The following is a 19,218-nucleotide window of genomic DNA, read 5'->3' as shown; positions in this document are numbered from 1 at the left end:
TGGATACACTAACGTCCCAACAGCTCATTGACTGTCGGAGTGGGACCGTGCGGCACTTCAGAAGACAGGTCGAAAAAGCAAAGTCACTGATTCAGTCTCGTGTGCTCCTGCTGCAAAGAATAGACACACACAATAACATGCTTTTATAATGGTTACACTTTATCGCCATTCTTGTCAAGCAGTTGTTTCGTTGGTCCAGGGGTATGATTCTCACTTCAGGGTTGTTCATGGCAATTTGCGAGAGATTCCACGTTTGAATACCGAATGAGCCCTTTCAATTTGCATAGAACTTATGCAAACAAGTGTTATGTATGTAAACCTGTAAATACCTTGTTTAACCACCAGAGGGCTCATCCCCTGGAGTCCCAAGGGACCCCACAATCCCTTGAAAGCACTTGTACTTAAGGAGGCCTCACAGGCTGGAGAAGCACTCTGGAGACCTGCAATAAAAGACTAAAGTCACAAATTACTTTGAGCTCACAGTATCTGGTCAGACTCTTTATTCATGCACTACAACTGGCGATGAGATACAGATGACGAACCCCACCGCAACGATGCAGAGACCAATGGGCATCCTGGAGAAATTTTCGGAGGGAGTTGATTGGGAAACCTTAGTGGAGCGACTCAACCATTACTTCGTGGCCAGCGAGCTGGAAGGAGAAGCGAATGCTGCCAAAGGAAGGGCGATTCACCTCACTGTTTGCGGGGCACCATTTATGGCCTCATACAAAAGCTGCTTGCTCCAGCGAAACGCACAGAGAAATCGTATGTTGATTTGTGCACACTGGTCCGTGAGCATCTTAACCTGAAGGAAAGCGTTCTGATGGCGAGGTTCCGGTTCTACATGTGCAAAAGGTCTGAAGGCCAGGTAGTGGTGAGCTATGTCATCGAGCAAAGACACCTTGCAGCCATTTGGAATTTGAAGGACATTTGGAGCACATGCTCAGGGACTTCTTTGTACTTGGCACTGGCCATGAAGTAACACTTCGCAAACTAATTTTGAGAGTCGAGACCCCACCCTTGAGTAAAGCCATAGCGATAGCCCAAGCGTTCATCGCCACCAGTGACAATACCAATCAAATCTCTCAGCATACGAGTGCTGTACAAGTACTGTGAACAAAGTAATGTTGTTTTCAAATCGTTACGTACAGGGCAGGCCTCACATGCCTGCAGCTGTACGTCTGCAGATGTCTCAGAGTCCACCATCAAGGGTGATGAATGCTACGCCATTAACACCTTGTTGGCGCTGCGGGGGTGATCATCGTTTCCATTCATGCCGCTTCAAAGGATACGTTTGCAAGGGCTGTGGAACAATGGGACACCTTCAATGAATGTGCAGGCAAGCTGCAAACCCTGCTAATCCTGCAAACCACTATGTTGCAGAGGAGGGCAGATCCACGGCAGATCACAACGAACCAGAGAATCAGACCGAGGAGGTAGAGGTATATGGGGTGCATACATTTACCACAAAGTGCCCCCGATAATGCTGAAGGTTGCATTAAATGGACTCCCGGTGTCAATGGAGCGAGACATGGGCGGGAGCCCGTCCATTATGAGCAGAAAGACTTTCGATAATTTGTGGTGCAGCAAGGCCTCAAGGCCAGTCCTGACTCCCATTCGCACTAAACTGAGAACTTACACAAATGAACTGATTCCCGTAATCGGCAGTGCTACTGTAAAGGTCTCCTGCGATGGAGTGATACACAAGTTATCACTCTGGGTGGTACCGGGCGATGGCCCCACGCTGCTCGGCAGGAGCTGACTGGGGAATATACGCTGGAACTGGAAAGACATCCGGGTGCTCTCGCCCATCGACAACATTTCGTCTGCCCAGGTCTTAAACAAATTCTCCTCGTTGTTCGAACCAGGCATCGTGAAGTTCCAAGGAGCAAAAGTGCTGATCCACCTAATTCCCGGGGCACAACCTATCCATCACAAAGCGAGAGCAGTACCGTACATGATGAGAGAGAGGTGGAGATCGAGCTGGACAGGCTGCAACGAGAGGGCATCATTTTGCTGATCGAATTCAACGAGCGGACCAGTCCGATTGTTCCAGTCCTCAAGGGAGAGGGCACCGTCAGATTCTGTGGTGATTACAAAGTAACTATCAAATGTTTCTCCCTTCAGGATCAATGCCCACGACCAAAGGCAGACAACCTTTTTGCGAAGCTGGCGGAGGAAAGACGTTCACGAAGCTGGACTTGACCTCCGTCTACATGACGCAGGAGCTGGAGGAATCATCGAAGGGCCTCACCTGCATGAACACGCACAAAGGTCTCTTCATTCAGAACAGATGCCCATTTGGGATTCGATCAGCCAGAGAATTCCAGAGAAACATGGAAAGCTTATTAAATTCGGTCCCGCACACCGTGGTCTTCCAGGACAACATCTTGGTTACAGGTCGGAACACAGTTGAGCATCTGCTGACCTGGAGGAGGTTCTTAGTCGGCTTAATCGCGTGGGGCAAAGGTTAAAATGATCAAAGTGCGTTGTCCTGGCGCCCGAAGTGGAGTTCCTGGGGAGAAGAATTGCGGCGGACGGCATCAGGCCACCGATTTGTAGATGGAGGCAATCGACAACGCACCAAGGCCACAGAACGTGACAGAGCTGCGGTCGTTTCCAGGACTCCTGAACTACTTTCGTAACTTCTTCCCGGGTCTCAGAACACTGTTCGAACCACTGCACGCTTTACTGCATAAAGAAAACGAATGGGTATGGGGTAAAAGCCAAGCAAATCCCGTTGTAAAAGCTAGAAAACTGTTATACTCAACCAAATTGCTTGTGCTGTATGATTCATGTAAGCGTTTGGTGCTAGCATGTGATGCATCGTCATACGATGTTGAGTGTGTATTGCATCAAGCTCATGAATCTGGGAAATTGCAACTGGTTACTTATACATCCAGGAGTCTGTTTAAGGCTGAGAGGGCCTACAGCATGATCGAAAATGAAGTGTTAGCATGTGTTTATGGAGCAAAAAAAATGCATCAATATCTGTTTGGGCTCAAATTTGAATTGGAAACTGACCATAAGCCACTTATATCCCTCTTTTCTGAAAGTAAGGGGATAAATACAGATGCATCGGCCCGCATCCAGAGATGGGCGCCCACATTGTCCGCATACAACTACGCCATCCGCCACAGACCAGGCACAGAAAACTGTGCCGATGCTCTCAGTAGGCTGCCATTGCCCACCACAGGGGTGGAGATGGCACAGCCGCCAGATTTAGTTGTGGTAATGGAAGCATTCGAGAGTGAGTAATCACCTGTTACCGCCCGACAGATTAGAACCTAGATGAGCCAGGATCCCTCATTGTCCTTAGTAAAAAACGGTGTGCTCCACGGGAGTTGGTCTAGTGTTCCGTTAGAGATGCAGGAAGAAATAAAGCCGTACCAGCGGCGCAGAGATAAAATGTCCATACAGGCAGACTGTATCAAGTAGTGGTGCCAATAAAGGGCAGGGACACTTTCATTAGTGATCTCCACAGTACCCACCCAGGTATTGTAATGACGAAAGCGATAGCCAGATCCCACATGTGGTGGCCCGGTATCGATGCGGACTTAGAGTCCTGCGTTCACAGATGTAATACATGCTCGCAGTTAAGCAATGTACCCAGGGAGGCGCTGCTAAGTTTTTGGTCTTGGCCCTCCAAACCGTGGTCTAGGGTACACGTCGACTATGCAGGCCCGTTCTTGGGTAAAATGTTCCTTGTGGTTGGAGATGCGTACTCCAAGTGGATTGAATGTGAGATGATGTCCGCTGCCACCACTGAAAGCTTGCGGATCACATTTGCCATGCACAGCCTGCCTAACGTTCTTGTCAGTGACAATGGGCTGTGCTTCACCAGTGCTGAGTTCAAAGAGTTCATGACACGCAATGGGATCAAACATGTCACATCTGCCCCGTTTAAACCAACATCCAATGGTCAGACAGAGAGAGCAGTGCAGCAATCAAGCAGAGCTTGAAGAGGATAATTGAGGGCTCACTGCAGAGTCACCTATCCCGATTCCTGCTTAGTTACCGCACAAGACCCCACTCGCTCACTGGGGTTCCCTCCGCAGAAGTGCTCATGAAAAGGGCACTTAAGTCAAGGCTCTCGTGAGTCCACCCTGATTTACACAAACAGGTAGAGAGCAGGCGGCTTCAAGAGAATACATATCATGATCAAGCAAATGTGTCACACGAAATCGAGATTAATGATCCTGTATTTATGTTGAACTATGGACAAGGTCCCAAGTGGCTTCCCAGCACTGTCGTGGCCAAAGAGGGGAGTAGGGTGTTCCTGGTCAAACTACAATACGGACTCACCTGCAGGAAACACTTGGACCAAACCAAACTCAGATTCACGGACTATCCAGAACAACCCACAATAGACTCTACCTTTTTCGCTCCTCCAACACACACACAAGTGGCAATCAACCCAGCGGTTGACCACGAAGCAGAACCCATCACCCGCAGCAGCCCAGCAGGACTCACCACGCCCAGCAGGCCAGCGAGGGCCCAACAAATGACTCACCAAAACCAGCATTTGCACTGAGACGTTCAACCAGGGAAAGGAAAGCCACAGATTGACTCAAATTGTAAATAGTTACACTGCTGACTTTGAGGAGGCTGGGGGGAGCGGTGCGGGGGGAGTGTTGTTACATATGTTAACCGGTAAATACCTTGTTTAACCATCAGAGGGCTCATCCACTGGAGTCCCAAGGGATCCCACAATCCATCAGGAGGCCTCACAGGTTGGAGAGGCACACTGGAGACTTGTAATAAAGGAAGACGGTCACACCTTACTTTGAGTTTGCGGTATCTGGTCAGATTCTTTATTCAAGACATAACACTCTGTATTTCGGAGGCTGGTTTAAAATGTTTATTGCTCATGTGACAAGGAATCTGGGGCGACTTTTGTTCAATTTATTTCACAGCAAAAATAGTCTCAAAAATCACGTTCCGCCCGGGATCCTTTCGCGTGTGAAGTGAACGTGATAACAACGACGCCACGGAAACACTGCGGTTCAAATGATGTTAGGAACATAACCAGATGTTTAAACTTGCTGTCGAGGAACTGCCAGGATCTTCTTCAATAGTGGACTAGGCTTGAGGGGCCGAATGGCCTGCTCCGGCCCCTAATCCTTGCATGCTTATGATCTTTTGACCTTTCACAGGAGAAGAAACTCGCCCCTGAGCATGCATGAGGAGAAAGCTACAGAAAATATTCCCGCCCAGTGAGCTTTCACTTGTGAGGTGAACGTGTTAACCGCTACACTGCGGAAACATCTCCACTTTCAGCACCAGGTCAGACGGAAATGTGAAGCGAGCAGGTGAACTGCTGAATCCCAGTTTTTAGGAGTTAGTCGTGGTGTCAAACAATGAGTTTCACTTAATGATTAAAAGTAAGAAATGTTAGATTCAAATCCACACCTCCAGAGAAGACTGCGAACAGAACACAGCACCTGAGACCGCTCGGATGTCCTGACGATTCAGTGCTGGGTGTGGCCACCTCCAGAATGATTTTGAACTGTTGTGTCCTGTCACATGAAATAAATGAGGGCAGCAGGCGTAACTCTGCCTGACACCGGGGAAACAGTGAGACAAACCTTGGAGCAAGGGTCTGGTTATTGCCAAACAGCAAAGAAAATATTAATTCTGGAAGAACAATTTCCAAAAATACAGTGACTTCGACGTGATTTGAACATGCAACCTTCTGATATGGAGTCAGACACGCTACCATTGCGCCACGAGGTCTACACAGTGTGTGTGGGATGTTCGTCTATATGAAGGTTTCACAATACAAGTGGCTTTAAAATCTCCGCCCATTCCCACCTGGTGTCAGAAGCAGCGCTCACCTGCCAGTCACTGTATGTTTTTTTCTGACACATTTGTGTTGCTTTCACGGGAAAGCATCATTAATTAACCCCTCACCTTCTTTTGCACAATGAAAGAAATGTTAACTGAGGGACAGTCGGATACTTCAATCATTTGTCCTGTGCTTTGGGGAGCGGGAAGGGAAGTGGACCTGAGTCCATGATAGGATCGGCCATGATCGTATTAAATGGCGGAGCAGGCATGAGGGGCGTATGGCCGACTCCTGCATCTATTTCTTATGTTCTTATGTTCTTATGCATATTAACCCATCTTACACACTGTATTTTAGGAGTCTGGTTCATAACCTTCATTGCCGATAACACCAGGAATCTGGGGCAACTTTTGTCAAATTTAACAGCACCGGTTATTCCCACCGTGCACAGAAAATAGAATCAGTCGTGAGGATAAAATCCCATGGTGCTCATTTTCAGATTCAATGCAGTAGGATTTCAATTAAAATGAAAGAATTTTACAGTGAAAAGATTTGGAAGTGTTACTTGTATTTATGTCTTTAATTTAACTTTGTGGCATCTGACTCCCGTTCATGCCACTGCTGAATAAGAAAGTAGGGTCTGACGTTGACCAGACTGCACTGCCCCTGATATTTGTGAGTTCACCCTTTATATTCAGTGGTTTCTTGCCCTTTGATTGGTTGCAGTCTAGCGGATATCACGTTGGCCTCACATGCGAAAGATCCCCGGTGGATCCGTTTTCTCTCACTGAATGTTATCTCTTTATTGAAGTGAAATAAAGAGCAATTAAGGAATAAGGGAGCCCTTTTACCAGGAGAATAAATAGAAAATAAAAACAGCAAATGCTGGAAATCTCAGCAGGTGAGGCAACATTTGCCAGGAGAATAAACTCGCCTCTGATTGTTCCTCTTTCGCAAGTTTAAACATAAAGTTCGTGGCCAGGATTGAACCAGGACCTGTCACATGTAAAGAAAACGTGATAACCGCTGTACTGCAGAATCCTCTGGCACAGCAGCCCCAACAAATGGTAGCTGACCAGTGAGCTCCCTCTGTGCTGATCGGGAATGTGTTTGCTCACCTCAAACAACTTCTGTCCCACACTGAAAGTTCTCAATCCTTCCGCTCCGCTGCCCTTTACAGAGATGTCACGGATCACCCAGCCACTGTGTTCACTTCCACATCCTCACAGTGGGGCCACAGAGGCTCTTACCGTCTCCCCGCGATCAGCGAACTCGCCCAGTTGACAAAATTAAACCCGGAACACGTGCCCGGCAAAGGGCAGGAGAAGCCAGATAGTCTGTAAGCTCGGTGTATCACAGAAAGTATTGGTATTCATGGTGATTACAGTATTTATTAATCGTTCACAGTCCTCAATTATTTTAATGCAATGAACTGCTCGAGGATTGAAACCAGATTAGTTCACCGGATCTTAACCCCTCGACCACCAGGGAACAGTTATGATACATGTAGATATATTTATATATATTTATATATGAACCGGAATATCAGTGGCTAACTGCCTCGACCTCATGGTGCAACGGTAGTGCGTCTAACTTTGAGTGAGAGAAGTTGTTCTACAGAGACACCCATTTCATCTTTTGTTCCCTTTTAAACACTAGAAACTGAGACAGGGGGAATAAATAGAGAAATAAAAGCACAAGGATATAGACAAGAGGAAGAGAGAAGGGGAAAGAGACTGTCCCCACCCAGAACTAATGCAGAAACCCCTCTGCTGCGCTCGGGGTGGCCACCCACAGCCTGGATACACTAACGGGAGAACACCAGCGGCAGGTCGGGGCCATAAAAGTAACGGCGAGCGGCCCTGGGAGCAGCTTGGAGGTCCCGGGAGACTACTCCAGGGAGCAGCGCGAGCTGGTGCAGGAGGTTGGCGGCAGCGAAGAGTGATGTCATCAAGGTCCGGGTCGGTGATTGGAACGTGGGCAGACACAGCAGGAGCGGCGAGATCGGGGCGAAGGAGCGGCGAGAGACTGTGGAGGGATGTGATCAGGGCCCAGGGGAGGCATGAGTTCGGAGCCAGGAGCCCAGGGGCAGCACAGGCCAGCCCACACTGCGATATGTGTGTGCACTAGGTCTGTGCAGGATAGCTGGTCTCCAGTCCTCTTGGTTAACCCTTGCCACTGGACTAAGACCTCGCTCTGTCAAGCCCGTGTGATGGCTGGGGTGCAACGGCTACCACACATCAAAAAAATCCACGCACAGGCATCTTCCACCCTTTGGGATGTCGTTCGGGTCCTTCATTGAAACACCTGTGAACTCATCCTTTTTCGGCGTGGAAGCAAGTCATCCTCGTTTCGAGGGACCGCCTATGATGATGATGATGATGGATACATTAACGTCCCAACAGCTCATTGACTGCAGGAGTGTGACCGTGCGGCGCTTCAGAAGACATGTCGAAAAGGCAAAGTCACTGATTCCGTCTCATGTGCTCCTCCGATCAAGAATAGCAAAACACACTAGAAATGCTTCAATAATGGTTACACCTAATCTCCACATTTGCAAAGCAGTTGGCTCGTTGGTTTTGGAGTATGATTGTAGTTTTGGGGCTGTTACTTGAAATTTGCGAGAGTTTCTCAGTTCAAATCCCGCACGAGCCCTCAATTTGTCGCAAATTTTTAATTTGCGTCAAACTTTTGCAAAGAAGGACTTGCATTTCTGCAGTGCCTGTCAGGAACTCATGACGCCCAAAAGCGCTTTACAGCCATGGAGTTACCTTTGAAGTGTTGCCACGTGAGAAAAGATGTACCCAAATCACCCCTCACGAACCTCAACTCTTTGCGAAGGTGTTCATAGAATCATAGAAGTTTACAGCACGGAAGGAGGCCATTTCGTCGAATCGTGTCCGCGCCGGCCAATAAGAGGCTATCCAGCCTAATCTTAATTTCCAGCTCTTGGTCCATAACCCTGCAGGTTACGGCACTTCAGGTGCACATCCAAGCACTTTTTAAATGTGGTGAGGTTGTCTGCCTCTGCCAGTCTTTCAGGCAGTGAGTTCCAGACCCCCACCACCCTCTGCGTGAAGAAATGTTTTCTCTAAACTTTCTACCAATTACTTTAAATTTATCTTCCTGGTTGTTGACCCCTCTGCTAAGAGAAATAGGCCCTTTCTATCCACTATATCTAGGCCCCTCATAATTTTATACACCTCAGTGAGGCCTCTCCTCAGCCTCCTCTGTTCCAGGGAAAACAAACTCAGCCTATTTAATCTGTCCTCATCGATAAGATTCTCCACTCCCGGCAACATCCTCGTAAATCTCCTCTGTACCCTCTTCAGTGCAATCACGTACTTCCTGTAATACGGCGACCAGAACTGCACGCAGTACTCCAGCTGTGGCCTAACCAGTGTTTTATACAGTACAAGTATAAATCCCCACCCCATCTCTTGTAATCAATGCCTCGGCTAATAAAGGCAAGCATTCCATATTCCTTCTTAAAGACCTTATCTACCTGGCCTGCTACTTTCAGGGATCTGTGGACATGCACTCCCTGGATTCTGTGAGGACCCAGCTGATTGGAAAACTGCAAATATAACGCCCTTATTGAAAAAATGAGGCAGACAAAAAGCAGGAAACTATAGACCAGTTAGTCTAACATCTGTGGTTGTGAAAATGTTGGAGTCCATTATTAAAGAAGCAGTAGCAGGACAGTTGGAAAAAATAATTCAATCAGACAGAGTCAGCAGGGATTTATGAAAGGGAAGTCATGTTTGACAAATTTGCTGGAATTCTTTGAGGATGTAATGAACAGGGTGGATAAAGGGGAACCCGTGGATGTGATGTATTTTGACTTCTCGAAAGCATTTTGACAAGGTGCCACATAAAAGGTTACTGCACAAGATAAAAGTTCACGGGTTTGGGGGTAATATATTAGCATGGATAGAGGATTGGCTAACGAACAGAATACAGAGAGTCGGGATAAATGGTTTATTCTCGTTTTGGCAATCAGTAATTAGTTGGATGCCGCAGGGATAGATGCTGGGGCCCCAACTATTTACAATCTATATTAATGACTTGGGAAAAGGGATCGAGTGTAACATAGCCAAGTATGCTGATGAGACAAAGATGAGAGGAAAAGCAATGTGTGAAGAGGATACAAAAAATCTGCAAAAGGACATAAGCAGGCTAAGTGAGTGGGCAAAAATTTGGCAGATGTATTGTAATGTTGGAAAGTGTGAGGTTATGAACATTGGCAGAAAAAATCAAAGAGCAAGTTATTATTTAAGTGGAGAAAGATTGCAAAGTGCTGCAGTACAGTCGGACCTGGGGTAATTTTGCATGAAACACAAAAGGTTAGTATGCAGGTACAGCAAGTGATAAGAACATAACAAAGAAATAGGAGCAGGAGTAGGCTAAACAGCCCTTCGAGCCTGCTCCTCCATTTAATACGATCATGGCTGATCCGAACATGGGCTCAGGTCCACTTCTCTGCCCGCTCCCCATTACCCCTTATTTCCTTATCAGTTAAGAAACTGATTTTCTCTGTCTTAAATTAAATTTATGATCAGGAAAGCCAATGGAATCTTGGCTTTTATTGCAAAGGGGATGCAGGATAAAAGCAGGGAAGTCTTGCTGCAGTTATACGGGGTATTGGTGTGGCCACACCTGGAATACTGCGTGCAGTTTTGGTTTCCATATTTACGAAAGGATATACTTGCTTTGGAGGCAGTTCAGAGAAGGTTCCCTAGGTTGATTCCGGAGATGAGGGGGTTGACTTATGAGGAAAGGTTGAGTAGGTTGGGCCTCTACTCATGGGAATTCAGAAGAATGAGAGGTGACCGAATCGAATCGTATAAGATTATGAGGGTGCTTGACAAGATGGATGCAGAGAGGATGTTTCCACTGATCGGGCAGATTAGAACTAGGAGGCATAATCTTACAATAAGGGGCCGCCCATTGAAAACTGAGATGAGGAGAAATTTCTTCTCTCAGAGGGTTGTAAATCTGTGGAATTCGCTGCCCCAGAGAGCTGTGGAAGCTGGGTCGTTGAATAAATTTAAGACAGATATGGACAATTTCTTAAACGATAAGGGAATAAGGGGTTATGTGGAGCGGGCAGGTAAGAGGACCAAGTCCATGATCGGAGCAGCCATGATCGTATTAAATGGCGAAGCAGCTCGAGGGGCCTTATGGCCTGCTCCTATTTCTCATGTTCTCATGTTCTTATGTCCCTTTGTTCCTCTACACTTCTCAGTGTCCTACCATTTAATGTCTATTCCCTTTCCTTGTTAGCCCTCCCAAAATGCATGACCTCACACTTCTCCGGATTAAATTCCATTTGCCACTGTTTTGCCCACCTGACCAGTTGTTTGATTTCCTCCTGCATTTCGCAGCTTTCTCCTTCATTATCAACCACACCGCAGATTTTAGTATCAACTGCAAACTTCTTAATCATAACCCCTATATTCAAGTGTAGATCATTCATGTAAATCACAAAAAGCAAGGGTCGTAGTACTGAGCCCTGCGGAACCCCACTGGAAACATCTTTCCAGTCGCAAAAACACCCATCAATCATTACCCTTTGCTTCCTGCCTACGAGCCAGTTTTGGATCCAACTTGCCACTTTGCCCTGGATTCCATGGGCTTCTACTTTTGTGACCAGTCTGCAATGTGGGACCTTATCAAAAGCTTTGCTGCAATCCATATACACTACGTCATATGCTTTGCCTTCATCGACCCTCCTGGTTACCTTCCCAAAAATTTCAATCAAGTTAGTCAGACACGACCTTCCCTTAACAAATCTGTGCTGACTGTCGTTGATTAATCCGTGTCTTTCTAAGTGAAGATTTATCCTGTCCTTTAGGTTTTTTCCAATAATTTACCCACCACCGAGGTTAGGCTGACTGGCCTGTAATTACTCGGTCTATCCCTTTCTTCCTTCTTAAACAAAGGTACAACGTTAGCAGCCCTCCAGTCCTCTGGCACCACACCTGAAGCCAGAGAAGATTGGAAAATGATGGTCAAAGCCTCTGCTACTTCCTCTTTTGCTTCACTTAACTGCCTGGGATGCATTTCATCTGGGCCTGGGGATATCCACTTTCAAAGCTGCTAAACCCCTTAATACCTCATCTCTCACTATGTTTATTTCATCTAATATTTCACACTTCTTCTCCTCGATAGTAGTGTCTGCATCGCCCCTCTCTTTTGTGAAAACAGACGCAAAGTATTCATTAAGAACCATCTCCACATCTTCCGCCTCCACACACCGATTACCCTCATGGTATATAATAGACCCACCCTTTCTTTAGTTATCCTCTTGCTCTTAATATATTTATAAAACATCGTGCATATGCTGGAGAAATAAAGAGCTGATGTTGAATTAAGACCGACTCGACTCGACTCATTAGAAGAACCAGAGGTGCTCTCGGTAGAAAAGCAACTGAGACAGTGCGGGCACATTTCACCCGGACATGGTCCGGTCTTTGAAGTGCTACATCAACAGCCCCTCTCTTTTGTGAAAAAGAGGCAAAGTATCGATTAAGAATCATAGCCACGTCTTCTGCCTCCACACACAGATTTCCTTTGTGGTCACTAATAGGCTCCACTCTATCTCTAGTTATCCTCTTACACTTAATGTCTTTGTGTTTGTGTTTTTCCTGATTTTACTTGTCAACATTTTTTCATGCTCTCTCTTTGCTTTCCTGATATATTTTTTAATTGCACCCCTGCACTTCTTATATTCCTTTCGAGTTTCTGCACTTGGTGGTCTCACAATTGTACAGTTGTAGCAGGATTTCCATTCTTTTATACTCCATCCCCCTTTTAATTAAGACTAACATTCCATTTGCCTTCCTAATTACTTGCTGTACCTGCATACTAACCTTTTGTGTTTCATGTACAAGGACACCCAGGTCCCTCTGCACCGCAGCATTTCGTAATCTCTCCCCATTTAAATAATTATTTGCTTTTTTATTATTGCTACCACAGTGGATAACCTCATATTTCCCACATTATACTCCATCTGACAAATTTCTGCCCACCCACTGACCCTATCAATATCGCTTTGCAGATTGTTTGCGTCCTCCTCACAACTTGCTTTCCCACCTATCTTTGTATCATCAGCAAACTTGGCGACATTACAAACATGCAGAGCACAGAACAAATTATTGACGGATTGACTTTCTCTCAGTTAGCATTTCTTTCATTGTGTAAAAGAAGATTATCGAATCATTAATTATTTTATCCCATGAAAGCAAAATAAAAGCATAACGAAAATAATTGGCACATTTGAAAGGAACATTTTTGTTTTGTGCAGTTTCGGTCAGAGAAATGTTTGTGAAAGGAATTTTTTGCAGAAACGGATTCAGCATTTCAGCTTGTCGCTGAACACTTCTCTCTGGGTACTGCACTAAGCAGCAGTTTCCGTAGTGTAGTGGTTATCATGTTCGCCTCACCCGCGAAAAATCCCTGGTTTGAAAACCAAATGAAAATGTTATTTTTGTAACAAAAACTAATTTTAATTGTTCATTCCCTCCTTCCGTCCTGTAAACTTCTCTGATTCCATGATGAGCAATGAACATTTAAAACTAGTCTCCTAAAATACAGAGTGTGTAAAATCAGAATTGGAATAAAACTTCCTCAATGATTAAAGTTTCACAAATTATTAAAATGAAGTTGTTGAAGTATCGACTGTCCCTCAATGATTATGTTAACATTTCTTTCATTCTGCTCAACAATGCTATCGGTTAATACCAGCAGATCTAAGCCGCATTTCAAACCCGGAAACAACTCATTCATTATTCACCTTCCCAGTTCCAGTGCACAGAGGGTTATTTATACTCCATCCCAGAAACTCAAGTCCAACTTCTGACATTCCTTATTTCTAATTATCAACGCATTTGTTTTGACACCAGTCTGAAGTGCTTTGGGTCATCTGTGTAATTTAATTAAATTACTTCACTTAGTGGTAGCAAAATTACTTTCCTAACTGGGAATCGAACCCTGGTAACTGAAGTCATTGGAAAGGTTTTGTGAAGCATTTAAATATGCCCTGGAAAAATCTCGCACTGCTAATTAAAAAACACGGTTACAATTTGCTTCAGTGCGAAAGAAGGGGATTGAAAATGACAACAAAAACACCAGGCAGCAATTGCATTAAGACAAATTCAAACTTTTCACAAAGTTGGTACTCCGAATCAACGGCTGAGCTAAAGTGGGCAGTGACCAATAGTTAAGAAACATCTCATTATAAACGATGAGCCCACAAATGTCAGGAACAGTGCAGTCTGGTCAATGTCAAACCCCTCCTTCCATATTCAACAGAGACATGAATGGCAGACAGATGCTACAAAGTTTAATTAAAGAGCGAAATACAAGTCACATTTAATTTCCAAATACTTTCACTATGAAATTCTTTCACTTTATTTCAAATCTTACTGCGTTGATTCTGAAAATGAGCACCATGTGATTTTATCTTTAATACTGATTATATTTTCTGTGCACGGTAGGAATTACCGCTCCAGTTTTGAGCCCAATTTGACAAAAGTTGCCCCAGATTCCTGGTGTCGTCAGCAAAGAATATTTTGAACCAGACTCCTGAAATAGAATTTTATTATATTAGTTCACAGGATCTGGGTGTCACTGGCAAGGCCAGAATTTATTGTCGAACCATAATTGCCCTTGAGAAGGTGGTGGTGAACCATCATCTTGAACCGCTGCAGACCGTGTGGAGAAGATGCTCCCACAGAGCTGTTAGGGAGGGAGTTCGAGACTTTTAACCCAGTGACGATGAAGGAACGACCGATATATTTCCAAGTCAGGATGGTGTGTGACTAAATCTAACAATGTCTGGTGTCACAGGCACCAAACATTTTAAAGCAATGTCCTAAAATGCAGTGTGTAAAATGAGACAAGATAATAATTCACAGAAAAATAGAAACATAGAAAATAGGTGCAGGAGTAGGCCATTCGCCCTTTGAGCCTGCACCGCCATTCAATGAGTTCATGACTGAACATGCAACTTCAGTACCCCATTTCTGCTTTCTCGCCATACCCCTTGATCCCCCTAGTAGTATGGACTACATCAAACTCGTTTTTGAATATATTTAGTGAATTGGCCTCAACAACTTTCTGTGGTAGAGAATTTCACAGGTTCACCACTGTCTGGGTGAAGAAGTTTCTCCTCATCTCGGTCCGAAATGGCTTACCCCTTATCCTTAGACTGTGACCCCTGGTTCTGGACTTCCTCAACATTGGAAACATTCTTCCTGCATCTAACCTGTCGAACCCCGTCAGAATTTTAAATGTTTCTGAGATCCCCTCTCATTCTTCTGAACTCCAGTGAATACAATCCAGTTGATCCAGTCTTTCTTGATATGTCAGTCCCGCCATCCCGGGAATCAGTCTGGTGAACCTTCACTGTACTCCCTCAATAGCAAGAATGTCCTTCCTCAAGTCAGGAGACCAAAACTGTACACAATACTCCAGGTTCGGCCTCACCAAGGCCCTGTACATCTGTAGTACACCTCCCTGCCCCTGCACGTAAATCCCCTCGCTATGAAGGCCAACATGCCATTTGATTTCTTAACCGCCTGCTGTACCTGCATGCCAACCTTCAATGACTGATGTACCATGACACCCAGGTCTCATTGCACCCCCCCTTTTCCTAATCTGTCACCATTCAGATAATAGTCTGTCTCTCTGTTTTTACCACCAAAGTGGATAACCTCACAGTTATCCACATCATACTTCATCTGCCGTGCATTTGCCCACGCATGACATGCAAAGCAGGGAAAGTAATGTCTAAAATGGGGCTGTATAAAATTAATGTGAATATTTTTCTGCCTGACAGGGTTTTGGAAGCAGATTTAATATTAACTTTCCAAAGGGAAATATAGTTGAAAAAGAATCATTTGCAGGGTGCTGGGGAATGGGACTGATTGGAACCTTTTTTCACAGAGTCAGCACAGAGAACAACATAAGAAATCGGAGCAGTAGTAGGCCATACGGCCCCTCAAGCCTGCTCCACCATTCAATGTGATCATGACTGATCGTCGATCTCAACTCCACTTTCCCGCTCGATCTCCCGATCCCTTGATTCCCTGAGACTCCAAAAATCTATCGAACGCAGCCTTGAATATATTCAGAGACTCAGCATCCACAGGCCTGTGGGGCAGAGAATTCCACTGATTCATAACCCCCTGAGTGAAGAAATTCCTCCTCATCTCTGTCTTAAATGGCCGACCCCTGAACCTGAGACTGTGCACCCTGGTTCTAGATACTCCAGCCCGGGGGAAACAACCTCTCAGCATCTACCCTGTCAATCCCCTTCAGAATATTGTGTGTTTCAATGAGATCACCTCTCATTCTTCTAAACTCCGGAGAGTATCGGCCCATTCTACACAATCTCTCAACTTAATACAGTCCTCTCATCCCAGGAATCAATCTGGTGAACCTCTGTTGTACCACCTCCCCGGCAAGTGTGTCCTTCCTCAGATAAGGAGACCAAAACTGTGTGCAGTACTCCAGGTGTGGTCTCACCAGGGCCCTGTACAATTGTAGCAAGACTTCCTTACTCTTGTACTGTGGGCTATATATTCGGTACTATGGGGCAACTGCAAACAGTGCTCCCTGGCAGTCGAGTGGTTAGGGTTTGGTGTTCTCATTGCTGTGGTCAGTGTTTGATTTTCGGTCAGGGAAAGCATTGTTACAGAGCAAGTTGATTAAAAATAATCCAAGTCGGTGAAATACTGAATAATTGTTTCAATCAGCATTAATGCACCGACATGTATTGCACACTGAAGGAAATACAAATATGTTTGCCCAGCGACTGTTGAATTTTAATAACTTTTTATACAACCGTAGAATCAGCAGAAAAACAGGATATTCGCCCATAGTACTTATCTAAGGAAGGATATACTTGCCTTGGAGATGGTGCAACAGAGGTTCAACAGATTGATTGCTGGGATGAGAGGGCTGTCCTATGATGAGAGATTGTGTAGAATATGCCGATACTCTTTGGAGTTTCGAAGAATGGGAGGTGATCTCATTGAAACGGACAATATTCTGAAGGGGATTGACAGAGTAGATGTTGAGAAGCCCGGCTAGCTCAGTCGGTAGAGCATGAGACTCTTAATCTTAGGGTCGTGGGTTTGAGCCCCATGTTTGTCGATTACTGTTCCTTAAAATTTATGTTGCTTTCACGGAAAAACATCATTAATGAACCCATAACCTTCTATTATTTAGAGATATTTAGAGGGCACCTTTCAATGCTTCACCAAACCATTCCTTTCGCTGCAGCCACCCGGGATCGTTTCCTGGTTTGGGAAGTAACTTTGATATCACCGTTTGGAATTGAAGTGGAGTAATTTTATGAAGTTCGATGGATGTCCCAAAGCACTTCAGAATGGTGTCAAAACAAATGAGTTTGTAATTAAAAACACTGAATGTCAGGAGTGGGATTTGAATCCACACTGCCAGAGGAGACTGCAACCTGAACGCAGCGCCCTAGACCGCTCGGCCATCCTGACTGTTGGATGCTTCAGTTACAAGTTAATTCTCGGGAAAGTTTCAGACCGGGCGCTTGTTCAGTGTTGCTGGAAGGCCCAGTGATCGGGATATCCTCTCCCCCGGGGTTTTCTTGAGCCTGTGCTCGGTGCACGAGGAGCTTTGCCCCGGGCCTGAGGTAGTTTGCATCCCAGGGATGGACAATAACCCTCTGAGCTCTGGAACTGGGGAAGAGCGAATAATTAATGAGTTGTTTGTGGGTTTCAAATGGAACTCAGATCTGATTGTATAAACCGATAGTGTTGTTTCGCAGAATGAAAGAAATGCGAAAAGGGACAATCGAAATTTCAATAACTGAACTTTAATAATTAGTGAAACTTTAACGCTTGATGAAGTTTTATCCCCGATCTGATTTTACACACTCTGTATTTGAGTAGATTAGTTTTAAAATGTTCATTGCTCATGCGACAATGTATCCCGGTCAGCTTTTGTTCAATTTTATTGCAGACAAGTTTTTGCTTCACAAATAATGTTTCCGCACAGGCTCGAAACATAGACCTTTCGCGTGTGAGGCAAACATGATAACCGCTACACTACGGAAACTGCTGCTTAGCTCAGTGCCCAGAGAGAAGTGTTCAGCAATAAGCTGAAATGCTCAATCCCTCTCTCTGCAAAACGTTCCTTTCACAAACATTTCTCTGAACGGAACTGCACCAAACAACAATGTTCTCCTTTCAAAGTCATTAAACTCCCAATTCCCACATCTGCAATTTTAAGGACAAGGACTGAAAGCGCTTTGCGATCAGAAAATTGCAGGAAACCCCTGAGTTAATGACAGGGCTTTTGATGGTTGATTTCTGTGCACACCTTGTGTTATGTATTTAACCCTGAGCGATCTGCATCACACCACCACCAGAGGGCCTACCTGTTGGAGTCCCAAGGGATTCCAGCATCCCTTGGCAGCACGGTATAAAAGCACTCTGGAGTTTTATTAAAGGAGCTAATGTCACACTTACTCATTGTTCACAGTACTCAGTTTCATTCTTTATTATGAGCGTATCAATTGGCGACGAGACAATGAACAACCACGCGAAAATGCAAGTAACAGTTGGTATAACTTGATAACAGCACAGCTGGCAATGGTTGCGGAATATACTCGTGCAACCAAAATGGACAATGAAAACCTGGAACTGCACGGCACCGTATCCTCAGGGAAAAACAATTAAAGGCTTTGTCCCTGAATGGGCTACGATCCACCAACCTTGCAGTTAATAGCTGAACGCACGTATCCATTGCACCACAGAGACTGATAGATGCACATATTGCAAGACATCGCTGTGATATCTTCACAGAGCACAGCACACACAGCTTTGGAACATGCAGGCTGCTCTCTCGGAACTCTCCGGAAAGAGCCTGTTCTGTTTAATGATTAACGATACAGTTGCAGTACACAATACGTCCACATCCACAGTGTGGAGCTACAAGCATTACATGCTTACAGACATTACAATCCCAAACTGCGGTGTCAGTCAGTTAAAGCTTCAGATTGCTCTGACCGGGATGGAACTTGTCCACTCTCAGTTGTACTTTTCCCCAAAAAAGGGTGGGACATTCATTGTGGATGTGTGGAAGCAGTCTGGTCCCGCACACTGCAGACACTTCCATGTCACCGCCAACCAGCTCTCCCACAACCGGTGTGATCTACCTTCCAGCCTTCCGGTGCCTTGTCTGTGACGAAGTATTCTGATTGTCCCGAAGCCGGTATCCTTTGTCATCAATCGGGTTTTAAGTTGTTTCGGTAATTTTTACCTGCTGGACAGTCGAGGCACAAATTGTAGAGTGGAACACTTGCGTGGACCCCAGTTTTCTCGTGGTTGATTTTCCTGGTTGGGTCCGTCGGTCGCGGTGGTCCGGTTGATGACTGTTACCAA

The 19,218-nt window shown here is 45.3% G+C and overlaps 2 non-coding genes across 2 annotated transcripts; one reads left to right on the top strand and one right to left on the bottom strand.

Moving 5' to 3' along the window:
• Positions 1–5,664: 5,664 nt before the first annotated feature.
• On the bottom strand, positions 5,665–5,736 carry trnaw-cca (transfer RNA tryptophan (anticodon CCA)). The gene has a single exon. It is a non-coding gene; the product is annotated as a tRNA-Trp (tRNA).
• An 11,142-nt stretch (positions 5,737–16,878) lies between these two features.
• On the top strand, positions 16,879–16,951 carry trnak-cuu (transfer RNA lysine (anticodon CUU)). The gene has a single exon. It is a non-coding gene; the product is annotated as a tRNA-Lys (tRNA).
• Positions 16,952–19,218: the final 2,267 nt, after the last annotated feature.

The sequence above is a fragment of the Pristiophorus japonicus genome, chromosome 28 (assembly GCF_044704955.1).
Source record: "Pristiophorus japonicus isolate sPriJap1 chromosome 28, sPriJap1.hap1, whole genome shotgun sequence".
In the NCBI taxonomy this organism is placed as follows: Eukaryota; Metazoa; Chordata; class Chondrichthyes; family Pristiophoridae; genus Pristiophorus; species Pristiophorus japonicus.
The sequence above is the reverse complement of the archived record's forward strand: the minus strand, read 5'-3'. Positions and strand labels throughout refer to the sequence as shown.